This window comes from Myotis davidii, unplaced genomic scaffold, assembly GCF_000327345.1.
Source record: "Myotis davidii unplaced genomic scaffold, ASM32734v1 scaffold245, whole genome shotgun sequence".
NCBI classification, from domain to species: domain Eukaryota; kingdom Metazoa; phylum Chordata; class Mammalia; order Chiroptera; family Vespertilionidae; genus Myotis; species Myotis davidii.
In genome coordinates, this window is record NW_006296225.1 from 1,491,038 (window position 1) to 1,512,630 (window position 21,593).

The following is a 21,593-nucleotide window of genomic DNA, read 5'->3' on the forward strand; positions in this document are numbered from 1 at the left end:
CTCGTCCATAAATTTAGCAAAAATGTAATAAGTGCTGGCTACAAGAGCAATGGCAAGATATTCCGAAAGAGAGCACAGTCTACATGGGAAACGGACAAACATTATTTAGTCAAATTCAATATAAAGATACTGACCTCTTGGTTGAACAAAAGGAGTAAAGATTACTTGAAGAGGAAAAGGGGAAAAGTCATTTAAATTGGCCTTAAAGATTAAAATTTCATCAAAGGTCTCAGATTGAAATCGCATCTTATTCAAAAGAAAAACTGAGCAAATACCATGAATTTTAATTTCCCTTCTTAAATTTAATGCAAATCAAATTACATCACTACATCTTTTCTGAAAAGTTAGTAGATCAAGTTAAAAATCACTCACAGTGGACATCTTTAGAAAGAAAAAAGAGTTGAAGTCAGGAAAACAAAAGGGAGGTCAGGTAGACAGAAAAGAAAATCAAGCAGATTTTGGAAAAAGTCAAATAGATAAAGCCAAGGCCCCTTCTCATTGAAATTGCATGGCTGTATCTGCCAATGGGAAAAAGTTCTAAAATTCATTCTCAAGAAAGAGATGGATCCAGGTCAGGGGATGTGGCTGTACACTTACGTGTCTATTGTGAAATTTTTGTGAGACTCTGGGAATTTTCATAAACACATCTTGCCATACTTGGGATGTGCCTGCTGTGGTATATTTAAGAAGATTGTAAATTTTTTGTGGAAAGACTATAAAATGGGAAGGGAGGGTGGTGAAAAATTATATCTAATTGTATACAGGGTTTTCTCTGGAGTAAATTTAAAACTTAGTTCAAGCCCGGTCAGCGTGGCCCAGTGGTTGAGTGTCAACCTAGGAACCAGGAGATCACGGTTCGATTCCTGGTCAGGGCACATTCCAAAGTAGTGGGCTCGATCCCCAGTAGGGGGCATGCAGGAGGCAGCCAATAAATGATTCTGTCTCATCGTTAATGTTTCTATCTCTCTCTCCCTCTCCCTTACTCTCTGAAATCAATAAAATTGTATTTTTTTAAAAAAAAAACTTAGTTCAAAATTATATGAAAAGAACTAGCTTAAATAAAGACTTGGGTTTGAGTGTGGGACCTTCCATGTCCTTATTTTGAGTCTTTAAATAATGTACTAATTCTATTCATTAAAAACAAGAAAATAATACTTGTCATGCCCAGTTCTCTCAGTCATTCATTCACTCAGTCAACTATTTATTATGCACTCACTACCCGTTGTACTGAGCCCTGGCTTTTGATGGATGAGTGCAATGCCTGTATAAGCTCTGATGAAAGAAACACCTAGGATCCCACAAATATTCACCAACAGCTTGCCTGACAATCCAGTGCATCCTGCTCTACCATGCTTCACACCTGTCTTTTGCAACTATTGATTCCTTGGCCACAGGCACCTCTGCCTTCATAGACTGAATGGATGTATTTCTCCATTTCTGCCCTTGCTGTCTATCTCATCCTCTTCCGTGTGCTCTATGCTGAGGAAAGGATTGTTATCACTCGATCTTTCCAGACCACATCCTAGTTGGGGCAACATGGACGGCGCTGCTGTGGGACGTACATCAAGTTATAATGTAACAGGTACTGCAGGCACTAAAATGTTCCCGCCCACGTGCTCATTTCTTGAGTAACATAGGAAGAAGTGATCATAATTCATTAATATGTGTGTTTTAAAGGTATATATTTAGGGTAAAAGAGGGGTAACTGATTGTAGATAAAGGCCATCAGAGAGGGGGACTGGACATTGGGATTCAAGGACAAGGGCGATAAAGTGCCAAAGCAAAGAAGAAAGTGATATGCCTGAGCAACTGTATACATCCTTCTGATAAGGACAGCATAGATAATTCCTACAATGGTCCTTCCCCCCCCCCCCCCCCCAAAATGGAAAAAAATAAAATGGGTTAAGACATGAGTTAGAGGACTAAAATTGCTGTAAAGAATTAGAGCAGCAGCGGAGAACACTGGAGGAGATTGCTGACAAGATAAAAGACTGCCAAATGACTTTCTTTCAAAGCCCAACTGAGATTAAAAATCTCAAGAGTGCTCACAGTTTTGTGATTGCTCCAGCACCATTTGTCAATATTAGAATCAAAGACTAGGAAAGGAGACAGGCCAGCACAGAAGGAGTGAAAGGACAGATTTAATAGCGGGCAATGAGAGAGACAAGTGACAATACAGAAAGTGAGCCAGAGAGAGGATTCTGTTCTAAAATTGCGTGACCATGATGCTCCTTATAAACGCTAAAGCCCTAGGCAGATGGGAGGTGCCGATTTTATAATTGGAATATTGTGTACATGTTCCTTCTAACCACTTGGAAAATGGCCATAGGTGGCCAGCGGTCAAAGGAAGAACATGCATGAGACATGTGCTCTGTGCTTTTACTTTAATTCACCAAAAAGTTATTAAGTATCTAAAATTAAGTCTTGAAACTTACCATCTGACTGTCAATGATGGGAGACAAATACATAATGAGGGATTTTCAAAATAACATGCTAACATCTACATTAAAAATCGGGAGAGACAATCTGAGGATCCTAACACCTTTCTTCTCAACAAACTGCTCTGGTTGTGCCCTCAAGATAAAAAAAAATAAAAGGCCCAGATAAGAAGTAGAAACAACAATTTTCAGGTATAGGGAGAGTCGATTTAATGAAATTGGGCAGTTCTGTGAAAGTGCCTAGTCCGGTGCCTGGTGCATAGTTGAAGATGATCAAGAAGTAGTTGATGCATGCTCACGATAAAAGCTCTCCTGGGGATTTTCAAGTTCAAGCTCATTTGCATTATGATGGTGGCCCAGTAAATCCTGTGGCCTCTTCAATGGTGCCATTAAGAGAACAAAAGTCAGGAAGGTTCCAGCTTTGGGTTTTCATGGAATTTTCAATGTCTGCTTTGGCATTTAAGTTTCTGATTTTCTGTGATCAGTCACTTAGGAGCGCTGCCCTGAATAAGTAAGAGCCATGCAACAGCTGCCCAATCTGGAGGACTTTTCACAGCCCCATCCCAAGACTCTACAGTCTTGGTGAGGATTAGGCACAAGAAAACAGACGGGCATTTTAATTTGAGTGATATTAACATCCACAACTGTCATATTATGGAAGCGTTGGCAGTGTGTGAGCTCTGCCACTGAAGCAGGGGCAGGAAAAGCAAAACCACGGAGCTGGGAACTTCCAGGATGTCTTCAGTGCTTGGCAGCTGACGCAACCAGGGAGCATCTGGTGGGGCCGTCAGGAGGAACAGGTGCAGGGCCGAGGAGACATCTAGGAAAATCCCAGCCAATGCCAGGGTTCTCTAAAGCATCTTTGCCCTACTATAAGGCATTTCTAAGAAAAGGCCACTGTGTTCTAGTCCTGGGCCAAGAGCCCGCGATGTTTCTTTATTGAGAAAAGAACATTAGAGAGACATAAGAAGGTAACATAAATCGATGGCACAGCCCCTGAATTCAGGGACTCTTTATGAAACTATTTATACACACAGGAACCTACACTAAACCAATAGCTGAAGTACACATGGGGAGATAACATGTAAGTGAATTTAGCTTGCTATACCTCAAAATGCATTTCTGAATACTGTAGCAATAAAGTTATCAAGACTGTGAAGCTAAGATAATCATGAATAACTTCTTATAAGAAATTAATTTGGGGGTGAATTTTGACAGAAACAAAGGATAAGGACTGGTGTACAAAATGGAAAAAAAATGCACAGATAAGGAAATCATATTCAACATGAACATCATGTATAAAAATGCCAAGACAAAATCCTAGGGCACAAAGAAGAAAAATATGTAAAGGGCATAAAATAAATCAACATCATACAACCTCACGATTAGCTCATATAGCTTCAGGTTTTTGTAGTTGCTCAGTGGGTACTAATCTGGTAATATCTTTGCCAAAAGCAAGCCCAACCCCAACCACTCCTGAAATTAAAGACACATGCACAGTTTCACAGGGGAGTACTATTTGGGAACATAACTGAAGGTCTCCAAGCTATATGATGAAAGGAAGATGTGGTGGGCATCAAAGTGACAGTAGCTGGAGCTCTGTGACTGGTGAAGCACCAACTAATAACACTCTTGGCCCTTAATTATATAACTAGAAGCCTGGTGCACAAAATTCGTGCACTCGGGGTCGGGGGGTGGCCCTTAGCCTGGCCTGTGCCCTCTCGCAGTCCAGCGGGACCCCTCGGGGGATGTCTGAATACCTGGGTCAGAGAGTGTGCCTAAGGCCATCAGTTGGACATCCTTAGCGCTGCCATGGAGGTGGGAGAGGCTCCCACCACTGCCACTGTGCTCACCAGCCATGAGCCTGGCTTCTGGCTGAGCTGCGTTCTCCCTGTGAGAGCACACTGACCACCAAGGGACAGCTCCTCCGTTAAGCGTCTGCCCCCTAGTGGTCAGTGCACATCATATTGACCAGTGGTTCCACTATTTGGTTGATTTGCATATTAGCCTTTTATTATATAAGATAAGTCCTCATTTAACATCACCAGTAGGTTCTGCGACTTTAAGCAAAATGAGATATAAACAAGAGTGAAATTCCTATGGCATCTCATGAACACTATAACTAAGGGGCATTATTTGAGGGACATTATTCAAGAACCTGCTGTTTTTACTGGTGAAATTGTTCAGAGGGGTGAGCTCCTAGCTACCAAGTAGGTTATGGGTGAATTGAGGATGGTAACTACCTTTCCTTCAATCCCACAGAGAAATCCCTCCTCTCACCATTCCCACCATGAAAATAAGACTCATCCACATGCACATACCAAGAAAGTAAAGTGGGTCTACACAATGGATACATGAAATGAATATACAGTTTGTTCTCGATCTCATCCAAAAGAAGTGCTAAACAGTTTTGAATTGATAAAATTTTGGTAAAGCATGTCTGTATTTCCAACTCACTTTCCTTAAAATATCAGTGGTTTTGGTATTGGTGGAAGTGGGGTTTTGGGGGGTGTTGCTGGAATAAGAATTTCCAGAGACCCCACAGGAGGAGGAGATATTTCACACAGCTTTATTTCTGTGGATTACACCCCTGAGTTTCAAGGGCCTCTCTCCTGCTGTCCCACCATTTTTGCTTTCAGCAGGGCTAACATCAAAGCCAGTGTCCAGAGCTTCTGTTCCATGTTAGGGCAGAGTCCAATCCAGCCTTGGGTTAGCTTGGTTTGTGTTTCCTCCTGGAGTCCATCAGTCCATTGTGTGTGGGGTCCACATAGCCATCAGCCATGCAGCTATGGAGGGAACACAGGCAGGAGCAAAGCCAAAGGAATCAGAGAGCCAAGAGAGAGCCATGCAAGAGAGTGGGCTCCCTTATTTGGGGGATTATGTATCATCAAATGTTCATGGAGTTGCATAGGCTGCACCCCTTATAGCCAATGATTTCTGTTCCTAGGTTTGACTGACAGCAAGCATCTTCCATATGTTATCTCAACTTCACTGCACATGCATCCATCCTTTCCTTTGTTCAGTCCCTTCCTCCAGCAATCTTCAGGGAATGTGAAATCACAGTTTCCGGTGAAGCTGCCCAAATGACATGCCTATCACGTCCTTTGTTCCTTTCCTACTATTAATAATTAGCTAATTACAACAGTGTTGTTTTCATTTCTTAATATTTTTCAATTAGCCTTAGCATTTTGTTCTTCGTCTCTTAGTCAGATAGTCAGTAAATAATCAGTTGACACTTAATGCTTAAATGAAACTAGAGGAAAATCAAAGAATCCCTCCATAATGCTGACTGACTCGTATACATATCAAAGTGACTTTCTAAGAGTTAAACATATCTTCATGTTCTTTATTACTAGAGGCCCAGTGCACGAATTCATGCACAGGTGGGGGGGTCCCTTGGCCTGGCCAACAATCAGGGCTATCTTGCCCAGTTCCAATCGGGTCTGATCAGGGTGGCCGGCCAGCCTGGGGGAGGGACAGTGGGAGGTTGGCTGTGGAAGCGCACTGACCACCAGGGGGCAGCTCCTGCATTGATCATCTGCCCCCTGGTGGTCAGTTTGTGTCAAAATGATCGGTCGACCCCAGTTGTAACAGTTGCTTAGGCTTTTATATATATAGATTAATCATATCATCTTTACAGCTGGATTTCTCTGTTATCAGAATGTTTATACTTATTAAAAGTGGGTGCTTATATTCTTCAATATTTTTCAATCTAATGACACATGAGGCATCTTCAGAGGGCTCAGGGGAAAACGTACATTGAGAAGACAAACATGTCTCACAGTACATCTAATAGGTACTGAAGAAACTCTGTAATGCTGTAGAAATTTATGGCAAGAGACCCTAACCATGACAGGAATCAGGAGGGCCTATAGGAGGAGCTCTCACACCTCATGTCAACACAAAAGCCCTGCAGAAAGAACTCTACGTAACAGTTTCCCACCACACCACTCCCTCTTCCCCTCCATAGAAGAGCTTCCTCTTCTTTGTTTCACTCTCTTCTTGCACGTGCTTGCCATGGCTCTCCGGACTGGATTGCAATCCTTTCTTTATCTCAAATAAATCCTTTTTTTTGGAAGGAATACCTGAACGACCTTTTGTTTGTGACTGACACTGCTTAGTTCAAAAAGAAGCAGTAAACCCTCTATGCTATCCCTTTTTAAAGAGCTATAAATCAGTCATTTAAGGAATATCTCTTTTTCCACATCTACGCTTCACTGTAATTCTTACTGACAAAATATGTCAAGATAATATACACATATGGATAAAGCTTAAATTGCCTAGGTACATATGCAGTCTTTAAAACATCCTCTCTTAATTTCAGGTTTTCAATTATTTCAAAAGTAAAGCTTTGCCTTCTCTACTGCATTTTCTGAAATAATAACACTTCAATAGAAATCAAGAAAATTTTAGCAAGTATGTATCCCTCCAAGATTTTTCTTCCTTTGCTCTTTAAGCCTCTCTCTCATTTCACGACATGCCCTACTAGCTATAGACTCACATGAAATATACTAGTATGCACTCTATACTATAAATTCTTATAATGTATTTAGATAAAGGCACTCCAACACAATGCATTAAACAGGTGAGCTATGTTTCATTTTATCAAGGGAAATATGTGAAGTTAATGTGAAAGAAGATAAAACAGAATCCCAACTCACTGTTTTTTTTTTTATTGGTAAAAACACTCTAGATGTTTTGTGAAAAGAGAAAAGCCTCTATAGGATTGGATTGCAACAGAACTTTTATGTAAAGCAGTTTTATTCGAAATACATTGTCCCAGACGGCAGCAAAGAGAACAGCTATAATCCAAAATGCTTCCAGGCTCAGTCCCTTCTGGCCAATTAATTTGATTTCAGTAATGCTCTGGTTGCCGCTGCCTCGCACTAGCTATTAAATATAGCGCTGTGCCTTTTAGAAAACTCTTACTTTACATGAGAGCCAAAAGGTAAATCTGTTCAAAATTGGACTGGGAGTTGATTCTGAGATGGAAAAATGTATTAGCTCATATTCTGACAAATGGGAATTTTTTCCTAAATTAGGTGACAAAAAGGACCAGTCAATGTCTGTCAACAATCAGTCACATTTAGACAAAGACTGGGCAAAGCTCATGACTAACCACAGATTTTTTTCAACTGTTTCTCTTGGATTTAATTCAAGTTTGGGGGTAAAGCCAACATTTTCTGATAACATTAGGATTAAATTTAATTACTATTGGAAAGCATTGCAACAGGCACTGTATAGAGATAACTAAGAACAGACAAGCTCTGCCCTTGGGTAAAATTAGGTAAGTCTTAGAATAGAGAAGGAGTAAGATGACTGTATCAGATATCTACACAAACTCAGTAGTTTAAACATCAACCACTTATTTTGCTCACAATTCTCATGGGCAGTTGCTGGGCTGGGCTGGGCTTCGCTGATCTGGCCTGGGCTTGACCTTGTATGGGTGGCATTTGGAAAGTCAGTTATGGGCTGCCTGGTCCCAGATGGCCACATCCACGTGTTTTGCCATTTGGCAAATAATAATGGTAATAATAAATAATTCCTGCCAAAACTAGTATAGTTGGGGAGGAAGTAGGGAGTAAGGTGTACATATACACCTTAGAAATAAAAAGAACATGCATTTCGGATTTAAAGCTTACACTGGTATAAACTAAGGGTAAATTATTTTATTTTTAAATGAGGTATTTCAACACTGGTTCATTTGATCCCATTTTAGTCATCTCACTGTTGTCTCAACTACCTTTTTTTAAAAAATATATATTTTATTGACCTTTCTACAGAGAGGATGGGAGAGGGATAGAGAGCTGGAAACATGGATCAGCTGCCTCCTGCACACCCCCCACTGGGGATGTACCCACAACCAAGGCACATGCCCCTGACCGGAATCGAACCTGGGACCCGCTAGTCCGCAAGCCGACGCTCTATCCACTGAGCCAAACCGGTCAAGGCTCAACTATCTTTTTTAAAAAATTATATAAGATATAAGGTCAGATTAATAAACCCTTTTACTCTTCCAATACATAACATAAACCTTAGCTGGTTGATGGCTTGGTATCCATAGCTCAATACAATGAAAGGGAAAAAGGATCAGACCAAAATCACATGTTAAAAATTAGCAGCTCTAGTTTCCAAAAACCTACCACCAGCATCGCTGCCATCAGAGGAGCGATTCATGATGCGGATGGCCAAGTGGGCTGGTATCCCTTCACCTCTCCCTCCCAATGCTCCAGCCACCCTACCTGTCACTCATCTCCACCCACACGCTGGCGCTGTCTCCCCCACAGATCGATTCCATACACCAGTTCTTCTCTCCTAGACCACCAGCTCTTCTCCATTCATCAAATGTTCCTACCCATCTGAGCTTGTTATGTCATGAATGTCATTATGCTTTTTCATTTTGTCTTTCGAACACATTGTAGACTTCCATGAATGTTTCAAAAAATAGTACACACTTTCCATGTCGTATCCCTCACTTAGCTCCCCCTCATGTTAACTTTTTTATTCTCCCTATCAAATAAATTATCCATTTCATTGTGTCACTAAAATTAACTTAATTCTATTTTTAAAGACTTCATTGTTTTTAGAACAGTTTTATGTTCACAACCAATTTAAGAGGAAAATACAGACATTTCCACATAAGACCAGCCCCACACATGCATAACCTCTTCCATTAACAGCCCAACCAGAGTGATACACTTGTTACAATTGATAAACCTATACTGACCCATCATAATTACCCAAAGTCCAGAGTTCACGTTAGGGTTCACTCTTGGTGTTGCACATCCTACGGGTTTGGGAAAATGTATAATAACATCTGTCCACGTTATATTATTATACAAAGTATGTGCACTGTCCTCAAAATCCTGTGCTCCACCTATGTTAGACTTTCCTCTCTCTAAATTCCTAGAAATCACTGAATTTTTACTTTCTCCATAGTTTTGCCTTTTTAAGGATGCCATATAGTTAGAATCATAAACATTGTTCTAAGTGCCAGGAAGGGCCCTAGGTTTCAGGAGGGCAGGAAATAGGTCTGCCTCGTTCACTGCTATATTCCTAATGTTTAGCGTAATGCCTCACCCACAGCAGACGCCCATCAACTAGTTGTTGATGAATTCATGGTGAATTCACCCCAGATTCTCCTCATTACCTCTTCTGTATTTTTATTTGAAGAGGACCCCAGGCTACCTACACAGGACAGGAACTAGTTAACCAAAAGGGATAAATAAGGAACTATACAACTCGCCCTCGCAGGTTTGGCTGAGTGGATAGAGTGTCGGCCTGTGGACCAAAGGGTCCTGGGTTTGATTCCAGTCAAGGTCATGTGCCTTGGTTGCAGGCTCCTCCCCTGCCCGGCCTTGGTCAGGGCATGTGCAGGAGGCAACCAATCAATGTGTTTCTCTCACATCAATGTTTCACTGTGTCTTTTCTTCTCTCTTCCACCCTCCCAAAAAAATCAATGGAAAAATATCCTCAGGTGAGGATTAAAAAAGAAGAAGAAGAAAAGAAAAAAAAAGAAACTATACAACTCAATTTGCAGAGAGTATGCAACTGCTGTATTTCTTAAACATAAACTCTTTTGCATGTTGGTTATTTATATGCTGCCCAGGTGCAGGTAAGTTGGAATGTTATTTGTGAAAGATATTTTACCCCTTGATTTATGCCCTCACGTTATTCTTTATTTCTAGGTATAAGAATCCATTCCTTACTAGTTCATCCTTCACATTTTGAATTTTAGGTCTAAAATTTTTGTAAAAGTAGATCTTATTCAACTAGTTTCATTAACTTTGGCATAAAAGTTTAGAAATGATAAATCAGAAAGAATAGAGAGTACAAGAAGGAACACTATAGAAATAATAAGTAACATCTATGGAAGAGTGACAGCAAGGGGAGAGACAAAAAAAAACATGACAAAGAACAGACAAGGCAATAAGCTGAGGAGCCTGGCATTTAAATAAGATCAAGAAACCTTCCAGAAGAACATATCTGCATCAAGATCACAGTAACAGCTGCAAGTCCCCAAGAAGAAATTAAATAATGCCAAAGGTGCTTCAACATAGAATGTAGAAAGTTCTACCCATTTCAAACATAAAATTATTAAAATAATATGCACTTAAAAATGTAAAGACGATAGTTTCAATTATCTTAAAAACTAGCTTCAATTCATTTCTAACCAATAATAGACTAAAGATGATTACTGCACTTTCAACTATCTCTTAATTGGCATTATAAACAAGAATTCTACTTCCTTTTGTGAGATATCTATTATGTCAAGCATTCAATTTTTAAACTTTGTGTCAAGTATTTTCACTTGAAAATCCAACTTTTAAAATTAAAATACCAAAAGAATGAATTGGGGAAATATGCTTTACTACCACCTAGAATCAAAAATTGTTCTCAAGGTAAATCCTAAAATGACCCCATAAAGGCATTAGGTACTAATACATGTAGGGGGTAGAATTAAATTCTTACCCTCCTGTATAATTTTTAATGATTCCATGAAAATGAGTGGATAATTTTCATCCCAAACCTCGAGCACAATGCAAGAACCATTTCATCATTAGGTTTCTAAGATTTGTATGTAAGATAAATTTGGATCTCAGACTTCATCGATGAGAAATTGAACGGAATTAGCAATTAGCCTGTCCAAAGGAACAGAGCAATTTATTGGTAAAGAACGGGACTCTAAGTCATAATATGCACCATTCCAAGACAAGCGCGATTTTTTTGCTTTGTAATCTGGTTTCCACAAACATATCTATAAGAGAGAGAGATTCAGTATAGAATTGCAAAATTCATAATCTTCAAGTTAAATCAAAATCTATCACCCTAAGTAGATGCTTCCTTGAGTGGTACACACTTTATGCTATCACAAAGCCCATCTGAACCATAACTTCACACATTTAAAGAATAGAATCTCAAACAAGAAAGACTCCTGAATCCAAGTGATTTTTTTTTTTGTTCCTCTTGAATTCTACATTACATAACCGATGTTACTGACACTAGATAGTATTTCTCAGGGTATATTTCTTGTATTTATTATGTATCTTACCTGGTAAATTCATTCCCCCTAACCATGAAACTGATATCCTCTCAAGCTGACCCCCTTCAAATTATTTCTCTCCTTCTCTCAGAGCCTGTAAATCCAATTAAGTAAAAGAAATTCCCATCTGTTCCTGTATTTTACTAGACTATGGGCCTTTGTGTCCCCTTCTGGTCTTGAGAGAGCACATTCTTTCTAAACAGAAAGTTTCAGATCACTTGGTGGTTGTGAAGGACACAAACAGAACACACACAAAAATGCAGTGTCTTCTCTGTTCTCAGTCTCACTCTGAGTGTTCAAATATTCTTTGCTCTCTTTGCCTACTATTGGTGGCTGCATAGAAGTAATTGTCAGTTTTACTTTAAACTTACTCCTTTCTCTCCTCTCCTATTCACGGGAAACCCCAAGGATTTAGGAAGAAGTGTGACTAAATCACCTGAAGAAATGAGAGACTGGAAGATGTAGACTAGTGGAATCAGGAGTTAATACATATATTATAATAAATATGTAGCAAGTAAAAACAGTGCACATGTATCTACTAAGGTAGGAAAGGAAGCAGTGACCTAGTTACTAGATGCATGGCTCATCTGCAAAATTCATAGTTGCTATTCAATAAGATAATAATACCCAGGAGACAGAGGAAATGTTTAAAGTCTAGCAATTTCTTAAACACTGTGAATCGCATTGAGACTTGTAGAATTACCTATTTCAAGTATTGTATAGAAGAAACCATACTTTCCTTAAATTCTGAAACTGTTCCTGCTTCAGCATTAATACAAACTCAATAAACTCCACCACAGACTTAGGGACCATCAGATCTCACCATCCTATGTAAAACAATGTTGGCAGCTCTAGAACTTAAATCTAGGAAGTAGTGGGGTGGGAAAGATAATTGGAGGGTGGGAATTAAGCTGCTTTTGAAACAGCTTTGCTATAACTAGTAGATCATTGTCTTTACATAGATTTTATAAGCATTTGACACAGCTATGGGGAGAGGAATGCTCTCCAAACCAAAGCCACAACCATTGCTGCCACTGCTTCATAAAAATATTCTGCAAAATGAAGTGCAAGGATGAAGCAGAAGGGATTATTTTCATGCTCCATACTTGGTGTGGGTTTTCTTTTCTTTTTTTAAATGTATTTTTATTGATTTCAGAGAGGAAGAGACAGGAGAGAGATCAATGATGAGAGAGAATCGTTGATCAACTGCCTCCCGCACGCCCCCTACTGGGGATCGAGCTCACAACCCGGGCATGTGCCCTTGACCAGGAAGCAAACTACGACCTCCTGGTTCATAGGTGGACATTCAACCACTGAGCCATGCCAGCTGGGCTAAGCTCCACACTTTCAATCCTGCTTCTCTAAAGGTCAGAACCAGCAAGATGGACTTCTAGAACTTTTGCTTAGACTGCGTACTGTGTACTGAACCAAAGCAATGTCCCTCAAGCTACTCAAATAAATAAATACAAATAATTTAAAAGCAAAAACAAAACATACATATCCTTTTTAGATGCTCTTGAACTGGAAACTAATTGATATAAGAAGTCCCCCCCCACCCACCCAATTTGTTTGCTTGGGAAAAAGTCAAGAAAATTAGTGCCATATTTTAACTAATTGTCCATTTAATAGTAAATGTCTGTCATTGAATGTTTATCTATCATCTACTTTGCATTTATTTCCTGCTTTTGAATATTTGATAATAATCCATCAACCTAGTGCTGAAGTTTTATTGGCTCATGCCACCAACAGTGGCTACAACACTGTGCCTGGGTCTTCCATGTGGTAGGTAGAGAGTTAGGTATTCTTCTGCCTGGACCTTTGGAGACACATGTTTTGGGAAGTGGAATGTAAGTCTCCTTTGAAAGTCAATGAAGGACTCTAGTTAGCCCCATATCTGAGCAGAGATGACCGGGAGAGGGTGCTGGGCAGGGTATGACAGGAGAACAGGAAATCATGGCTAAGGGAGAGCTTATCACTTTTAGAAATTGAAAGGAACTCAGAAGCTGGATCTGGACATGACCTTGATCTAGCCCCATGGCCTGAAAAGCCACATTAGTACCAATAGGCATTTTTTAAAATGTATCTAATAGCTGCCCCTCCTCACAGCAATACAAATAACTAAACAAGCCTCTTGAGCAACTATGAAATGAATCAAAATTATAGAACCTCCCTGCCTGTCACTTGAAGAAATAAATCAAAAATAGTAAAATGTTTATAAAATGAAATAACGAAAGGGAAATATCTCTATGCCGTGAACCTCGAGAAGTGATCACCCAGGAAAAAGTCAGCAGATGTTTCCCCCACTATGCTCTCCACACCAGAGGTGCTTAGATGGACAAAGAGGACCAGCTGAGTCCAGCTTGCTATATTGTAGGCTCTTTGCCCTACACATGCCCCAAACACTCTAAGACCCTCGAACGACCCTTTCACAGGGGTCGCCTAAGACCATCGGAAAACACATATATAATTACATATTGTTTTCGTGATTAATCACTATGCTTTAATTATGTTCAATTTGTAACAATGAAATTGGGGGTCACCACAACATGAGGAACTGTATTAAAGGGTCGCGGCATCAGGAAGGTTGAGAACCACTGCTCTAAGATTACCTGAAAGAGCACAACCTGTGGCCTGGCTATCCAGCCCCCACATTCCAAACAGACACCCTTCTCTAGGGAATGTGTGGGTAATTCAAAGAAACTGAGGGGAGGAGTGATGGGAAAATATCTGAGCCGTACAAATACCAAGAAAGACAATAAGCCATTAAAGGAAAAATAAATAGATAAGACAAATAATACCTATTTAATAAGTTTTTTCCAAGAATATAGGAAAGTAAATTTGTCAATTCATGTATGAAGTTCGACCTATGATTTTAATATTTCAACTGCATGTGGAATAGGACATAATATAAAAGTTAATCCAAGTCCACAGAATTTAATATACAAAGATATAGTTATACATAAAGAGATATAATGATACTGAGGTAGAAATTTTTCCAATAATGCAAGGATGCTTTAGTCCCATACGTGCAATTTATCATAAGAATGAAAGAAAAATATACAATCTTCTGAACAAGCGCAAAAAAATGATATAACATTCAATGCCTATTTATGGTTATGAGGGGAAAAAAACTATTAGCAAACTGAAACCGCCCAGCCAGTGTGGTTCAGTGGTTGAGCATCGACCTATGAACCAGGAGGTTATGGTTTGATTCCTGGTCAGGGCACATGCCCGGGTTGCAGGCTTGATCCCCAGTAAAGGGCATGCAGGAGGCAGTTGATCAATGATTCTCATCATTGATGTTTCTATCTCCCTCTCCCTCTCCTTTCCTCTCTGAAATCAATAAAATATATATTTTCTTTTTTAAAAAAGAACCATCCAGCCCAAAAGGCCATAGAAAGACTGCTGAGAAATCCTGTCCCACACCAGCAAAATAAGCAGTGAGAAGGGATGCTTTTTAAAACGATGCCATTTACAACAGCAATGCGGACTGCAAAGTATTTTGGGATTAACCTAAGAAGATAGTAACTTAATGGAAATAAGGTTAAATTCTCTTAAGTGCCCTAAAAGAAAACCTGAATTCATAAAAAGATATTTTATATGCATGGATATATGTACTTAATATTATAAGAATTATTTTCCTGAAGTAACGAATAAATTTTAAATAATTCCATATTAAAAAATCATCCGTATTTGGGGAAATTGTTAATCTGATTCTAAACTTTTAATCTTACCCTACATTATTTGAATAATTGGTAACTTCTTCCCCAAAAAACAAATGCAATAAGAGGCAGATGTAGAAACAAATTGAACTCTGGTATCTACAGGCCTTGGTTTCTTAGTCCAGTGTAATTTGTAGCAATCCTTAATATATAGAGAGAGTTTAATCTATTTGAAGATAACCAAAGCTTTTCATGTGGAGAATAAAATTATGTGTCTGCACTCACTAAAACGTTAGTTTTAAAAACAATATGAATGATCCTTTAGCATCCCCATTGTTTAAAGTATGCATTCTAATAGCTGCACACTAAATAAAGACTGGATAATCAGATAGGAAGTTTTGAATACCATTTTTCCTTCCTTCTGCCCTGGCATGGCATTCTAGTAATTTTGGTACATGTTTTATATCAAAACTCCTGAACTCTAATCTCTCAGAAACTCATTAGTCTGCATTAATAGGCTTTCTGGAAAGCTCTAAGTTTAATCAATTCTTCTTTGATAAGGGTCTCTAATGCTCTCAATGATGGCAGACATACTGCGCAACAAACTGTTTCAGAACCATCAGCCTTTTCGAAAGGCCGGTCAGATGTTGATAAAGTGAAATTCCTCATACAGTCGCAGAATGTAATTCTCAATTCTTCATCCACTGAGAAGGTTAATCAAATGGAAGGCCCTCAAAATGGTATCTAAATACTTGAAGAAAGATAACTTATTAACACATAGTATTTCTTCGTAATCTGGACATTTTTATATTCGGTGCCAGCTGTTTCCTCAGCGCCCTGATGGAACTATAGAAGTCACAGTTTTTAAATGTCTATCCACCATAATGAAGGTGATGGCTGTAGTTAACTACCACTTTTTTACAGCAAATGCCCTACCTCTGAGCTGCACCATAATTGATTATTTCTATGTGGCAGGGCGGGGGTGGGGGTGTGGGGAGGGGGGTTGTAGCTCACATAACCCTTTACATCAACCATTTTATCCTTGCAACTCTAAGAGGCAGAAGATAGGGGTGTGGCCTTTACCAATGGGGAAAACGAGACTCAGTGACCTTCTATGCTGATGTCTAGAAAGTAATAGAATTAGAATCAGACCTGGTACACTGCCCTTCTACCGCATTGTGTTTGACAAGAACCACGACGGCCCAAGTAAAGCTGCTCCAGGAAAAGAATTAAAAACGAATGGACACAAGTCAGGCTTGAAGGAATTTTGTAATATAATTTATTAATTAGGTGCATAACTCTAATGAGCCGTTCTTCACATGAAAAGTTAACATGAAAAGTTTGATGGCTGCCAGTTAGCCATCAAAATAAGGTGTTTGTTACTTGATTTCCTCCAAATTGGGATGGTTTTGTACCAACTCCTGTTGCTTTTCTTCTGTGAATGCTCTTATCCATGCTGGCAGGACACACAGAGGGGCACGCTGTGTGCAGGAGACAGTTTGTGGCTAGCAGACTGCAAGATTCTTGAGGGCACTGGGTCCCCCGTGCCCACTATAATACCTATATGATTTCTTATCTATAATTATAAAAGTGTAATATGCAAATCAACCAAAAGACGGAACAGCGGAACGACCATCCAGATGAAGCCGGGGCAGCAGCCACTGGGGCTGCAAAGGCCTACTCTTGCATGAATTTTGTGCATCAGGCCTCTAGTACATATATATATATATGAAATTTTAGTGCCCAGGGTTCCCTGCTTTAGACTGCCATATGTGTAAATTCTATACTGGATAATATCTACATGTATTTCTTTAAATTAAGTTCTGACTCCAATGGACTGCTACTCTGCTGTACCCACTGACCCAAAAGCCAGCACAAATCTACACACTGTATGGATCCACCTCTTGTGCCTGGAGCTCATGAAATCACTTATTTGACAAAGCAGAACCCAAAACACTCTGCTTTCTCCCACATCCACGTTTATACCTTTACACTTGGTGTTCTTTTCCTTCTTTGTGCTCCTGCAGAACTAAGTTCCCCTCTTCTGTCAAGATTCTGACCAATGTCACCTCCCTGGAGAGCTGCTCCGACTCCCACCACAGGGCGGATCCCAGGAGTGAGTCCCTCCCTACTTGGGATGCCATCACACCTCTCGCTCCCCCCAGTTACTGCAGTGAGACAAGATCTGTGCTGTGAGTGGCTGGTCCTAGGAGGGACTGTTAACACTGGACTCCTTAAGAAAAAGAACAAAACTATTCTGGTTTGACATTATTTGAATTAGTTATTTCAATGAAGCTCTGTGGTCACAGAGGAAATGTTAGTGCCCCGGGATCCATTCATTTAAGAGATAAAATTAATAGGTTAACTACAGCAAGTAGAGTGTTCCAGTGTTATAGAATCACCTTTGACCATCTTGCAACTTCCATATGTAATGGAATTAGAAGCCAAACATGAAATAACTGGGGCAGGAAAGTCCAATGAGCAATTTTATTGCTTAAAATCCTACATAAAATACATATATGATTTTCAAACAATTATGTGGATGAACTAATAATATCTTACCTTCAGTATTATTAATATTATTAAAACTCATAGTTTATTTTTAATTACCAAGCAGAACTCCACCTAAACTAGATTCAGTCATTTCAGATTGAGTTTTTGTTTTCGTTTTTATGCATAAAGCCATGGCATAACTAAAGTCAATTTCAAAAAGAGTAATTTTATTTAGTGTAGACATCAGATTGTTTTATTCATAATAATATATAATTAAGGTTTTGGTTCTGACCAGATTTTAGCATGCATAAATATTTGAGAACTCCAGCGTATAGTGTGAGGTCAAGATTTATAAATATAAAATAGTGTCCCTTGACCTCCAGTTTGAAATGAAAATGAATTAGCTTTGGGAATACAATCACTAAAAGAAACATGACTCATGAAAATTACTAATATTCTTCTTCTTTGGAAATTTTTGTGATTTTTCTGAACATAGAAATATCTATATATTAAAACCAGGAGGAAACAAAACAGTCTACATATTTCTGAACCATGGATTGAACTTCCTTCTCTGACTGATCTCTTAATGTGATAAATCAAAATGGATCTAGCTCGGCCTGCATTGCTCGGTGGTTGAGCATCAACCTATGAACCAGGAGATCACAGTTCGATTCCTGTCAGGGCACATGCCAGGGTTTTGGCTATATCCCCAGTGTGGGGTGTGCAGAAGGCAGCCAATCAATTATTCTGTCTCATCATTGATGTTTCTATCTCTCTCTCCCTCTCTCTTCCTCTCTGAAAGCAATGAAAATCTATTTTTTAAAAATAAATAAAATAAAAATATATTTTAAAAAACAAAATGCATCTAATGAAAAAACATGAAATCACTTGGAAATTAAAAAGTTCTGTGTGTGTTTAATAATAACTGTTACTGTTCAACTGCCCTAAACTAAACCATCTAAAGATCAATAATTTGCCATCAGTTTTTTATTTTTGTGGTTCTAAGCTAACCATTGGCTTACACTGCCTTTGTTAGAATCTCTGCCTAGTCAGCTCTAGGCAGAAAAGCAAACAAATCTAAAATACTTTTCTCCCTGCGTTTTAGAGAAAAATCTTTATGGATAATTCCAAAGAGATAATCAAATCACCTTTAAAAATTATTAGAGCAAGTAATGTGTGTTCTATTTCATTTTCAATTTGGTGCTGTTTGCTTTTTATTTTGCTCATTGAAAAATATGTTTCCCATTGTTCTCATTTTCTAGAAACCATATAAGTTGACTTGGGTCTCTGGTTTTTGCTTATTGAATTTTCTCACATGGCATGGAAGTTTAGCTTCACCTTTTCTAACAATATAAAAGAATAGTAAAGTGCCCAAGAAGAAAGCTTGATCTCTCCCATTGTACAGGTTTAACCTAAACGTAGGCAGGCGAACAAAATGTCCTCTCTGAGTGAAGGCAGGTCAGGATGCCAGCCGGCCCCGAGGGATGAGACCCACAGCAACACTCGGGAACAAAGGGTGGCGATCCGGCTTTCTCGTGGCCTCTGAAACCGGAGTTATTGTAATATTGTCTAGGAAGAGAATGCATTTTCATTTTCACTTTTTACTTTAGTTAAGCATGTCTGTTCCTGCCACGGACTGAATATTTGGTTCCTGCAGATATAAAAAAAGAAAAATAACACAAAAGTCTGAAACTCCTGCTGATAAAGCATTTTCGCTCTGACCGGGGGCAGAGAAAGAAGCCTGGGTTTGAATTTGGCATGCTGGAAGCTCTCTAGTTTGCCTTCCAAACGAACAGGACAGTGACCTTTTATGGGATCTTACACACTGGAGCGTGAGAAATGCTTTCATGAGAAAGGCTCCGCTCACCTTCCTTGGGAAGCTTCCCACAATTACATGGTTCTCTTTTTGAAGAGTGTCTCTTTCTCGCTTTCCTGATGTTTAGTCAACATGTTTTTCTTTCTAGACTTAGTCTTATTAATTATAGTGTATTCCGTCTTGCCAGGTTAAATACGTCTCTTTGCTCCTTGAATCTTTTTAAGACCCGTAGGTAGTGATTATGTTCCCTTCCTTGTCCTTTTGCCAGGCAAGACAAATGTTATACCCTTTCTTTTCCCTCGTAGGATTAATTCTTCTATTGTGTAAATTATTTTAATTTCTCTTCTCTGAATTCTCCCCCAAGATTGTTTGCAAATCTGAAGTGATTAGATGTCCCAATACTAGTTGACCCTGTCTGTACCATCACTATGCTGGACTGTTACCATTTATCAGCCCATTTAATCCTCACAATAGCTCTACACAACTCAGCCTTGGATTTTAGCAATTTTTAAATATATTTTATTGATTTTTTTACAGAGAGGAAAGGAGAGGGGTTGAGAGTTAGAAATATCGATGAGAGAGAAACATTGATCAGCTGCCTCCTGCACACCCCCTACTGGGGATGTGCCCACAACCAAGGTACATGCCCTCGACCAGAATCCAACCTGGGACCTTTCAGTCTGCAGGCCGACTCTCTATCCACTGAGCCAAACCAGTTAGGGCTATTTTAGCAATTTTGCTGAAGAGCATGGGAAGGTTCCGTAGTGTGCCTAAGGTCACTCATGTCAGAAGTAGCAAAACTAAGATTGGAATTCAGGCCTCTGGGTCTAGAGACTATGTCTAAATCACCATACCACATTGCCTTTCAGTCACTGCTGGCCTTCCACGTTAAATGTGAATTATTATTTCTTTTTAGTCGCCATATGTGCATATTTATAGAAAAGCAAAAGTCAAATCAGAGTGAGGAGAAAGTGTATGTAACTGACTTTTTCTGATGCTGTGACATACAATTCAGTATACTTCCTATCTTCTCTTACTACTTAATCCCAACTCGAAATACAAATTAATCTGCCATTCTCTGTCATTTCATGGGCTCCTTGAGATATTTTTACTCCTTTTACAATGCAAGAATTCCCTGGGAGAGTTATGTTTTAGCTGTTATCATTTAACCTTGTATATATATCTTATTGCCATAAAAAAAAATAAGTGAAAGTTAGGTGACAACATAAATTGGACACTTGCATATATTTTGCTTGCTTGAAAGTGGACACCTCTACTCTCTGATTTTCTACAATTAACATTTATCAATAGGTAAAAAAAAAAAAATTCACTTTTTAAATGGATTACTCTGAATTGTAGAGTATGCTGGGCTATACAATATCTGCAATCATTTTTTTGTTAATTTTGACCTGAGAATTTTTAGAGAGTGGAAGGGATGGAAGGAGGGGGAGGAAGGTAGGGGGAGAGAGAGAGAGAGAGAGAGAGAGAGAGAGAAACATCGATGTGGGAAAGACACACCAATTAGTTGTCTCCCACACACACCCCAACTGGGTGGGGGATAGAACCTACAACACACGTACATGCCCTCGACCAGGAATCAAACCCGTGACCCTTTGGTGTGCAGGCCGACGATCTAGCCACAGAGCTACACCAACCAGGACTTCAATCATTTTTTAAGTTTAACACCATCTGCCTGGCCAGTGCGACTAGGTGGTTGAACATTGACCTGTGAACCAGGAGGTCACAGTTCGATTCCCGGTCAGGGCACATGCCTTGGTTGTAGGCTCGATCCCCAGTGTGGGGTGTGCAAGAGGCAGCCAATCAATGATTATCTCTCATCATTGATGTTTCTATCTCTCTCCCTCTCCCTTCCTCTCTGAAATCAATAAAAATATTTTTTTTAATTTAACACAATCTAAAAAATTATATATTCACTCATTCATTCACCAAATCTTTGTGGAGTACCTGTGGTGTCGTAGGCATTGAAATAAGTGTGATATATTTGAGAGTGGGAGAAGGTGTCAAATAAATGGGTGTCCTGACCTAGATCATAGTAATGGAGATGAAACAAGAATTGAAAACATTTAACACTGATAAAACCACTACAGACAGGACATATCCCCAAATAGAGATGGCAAACT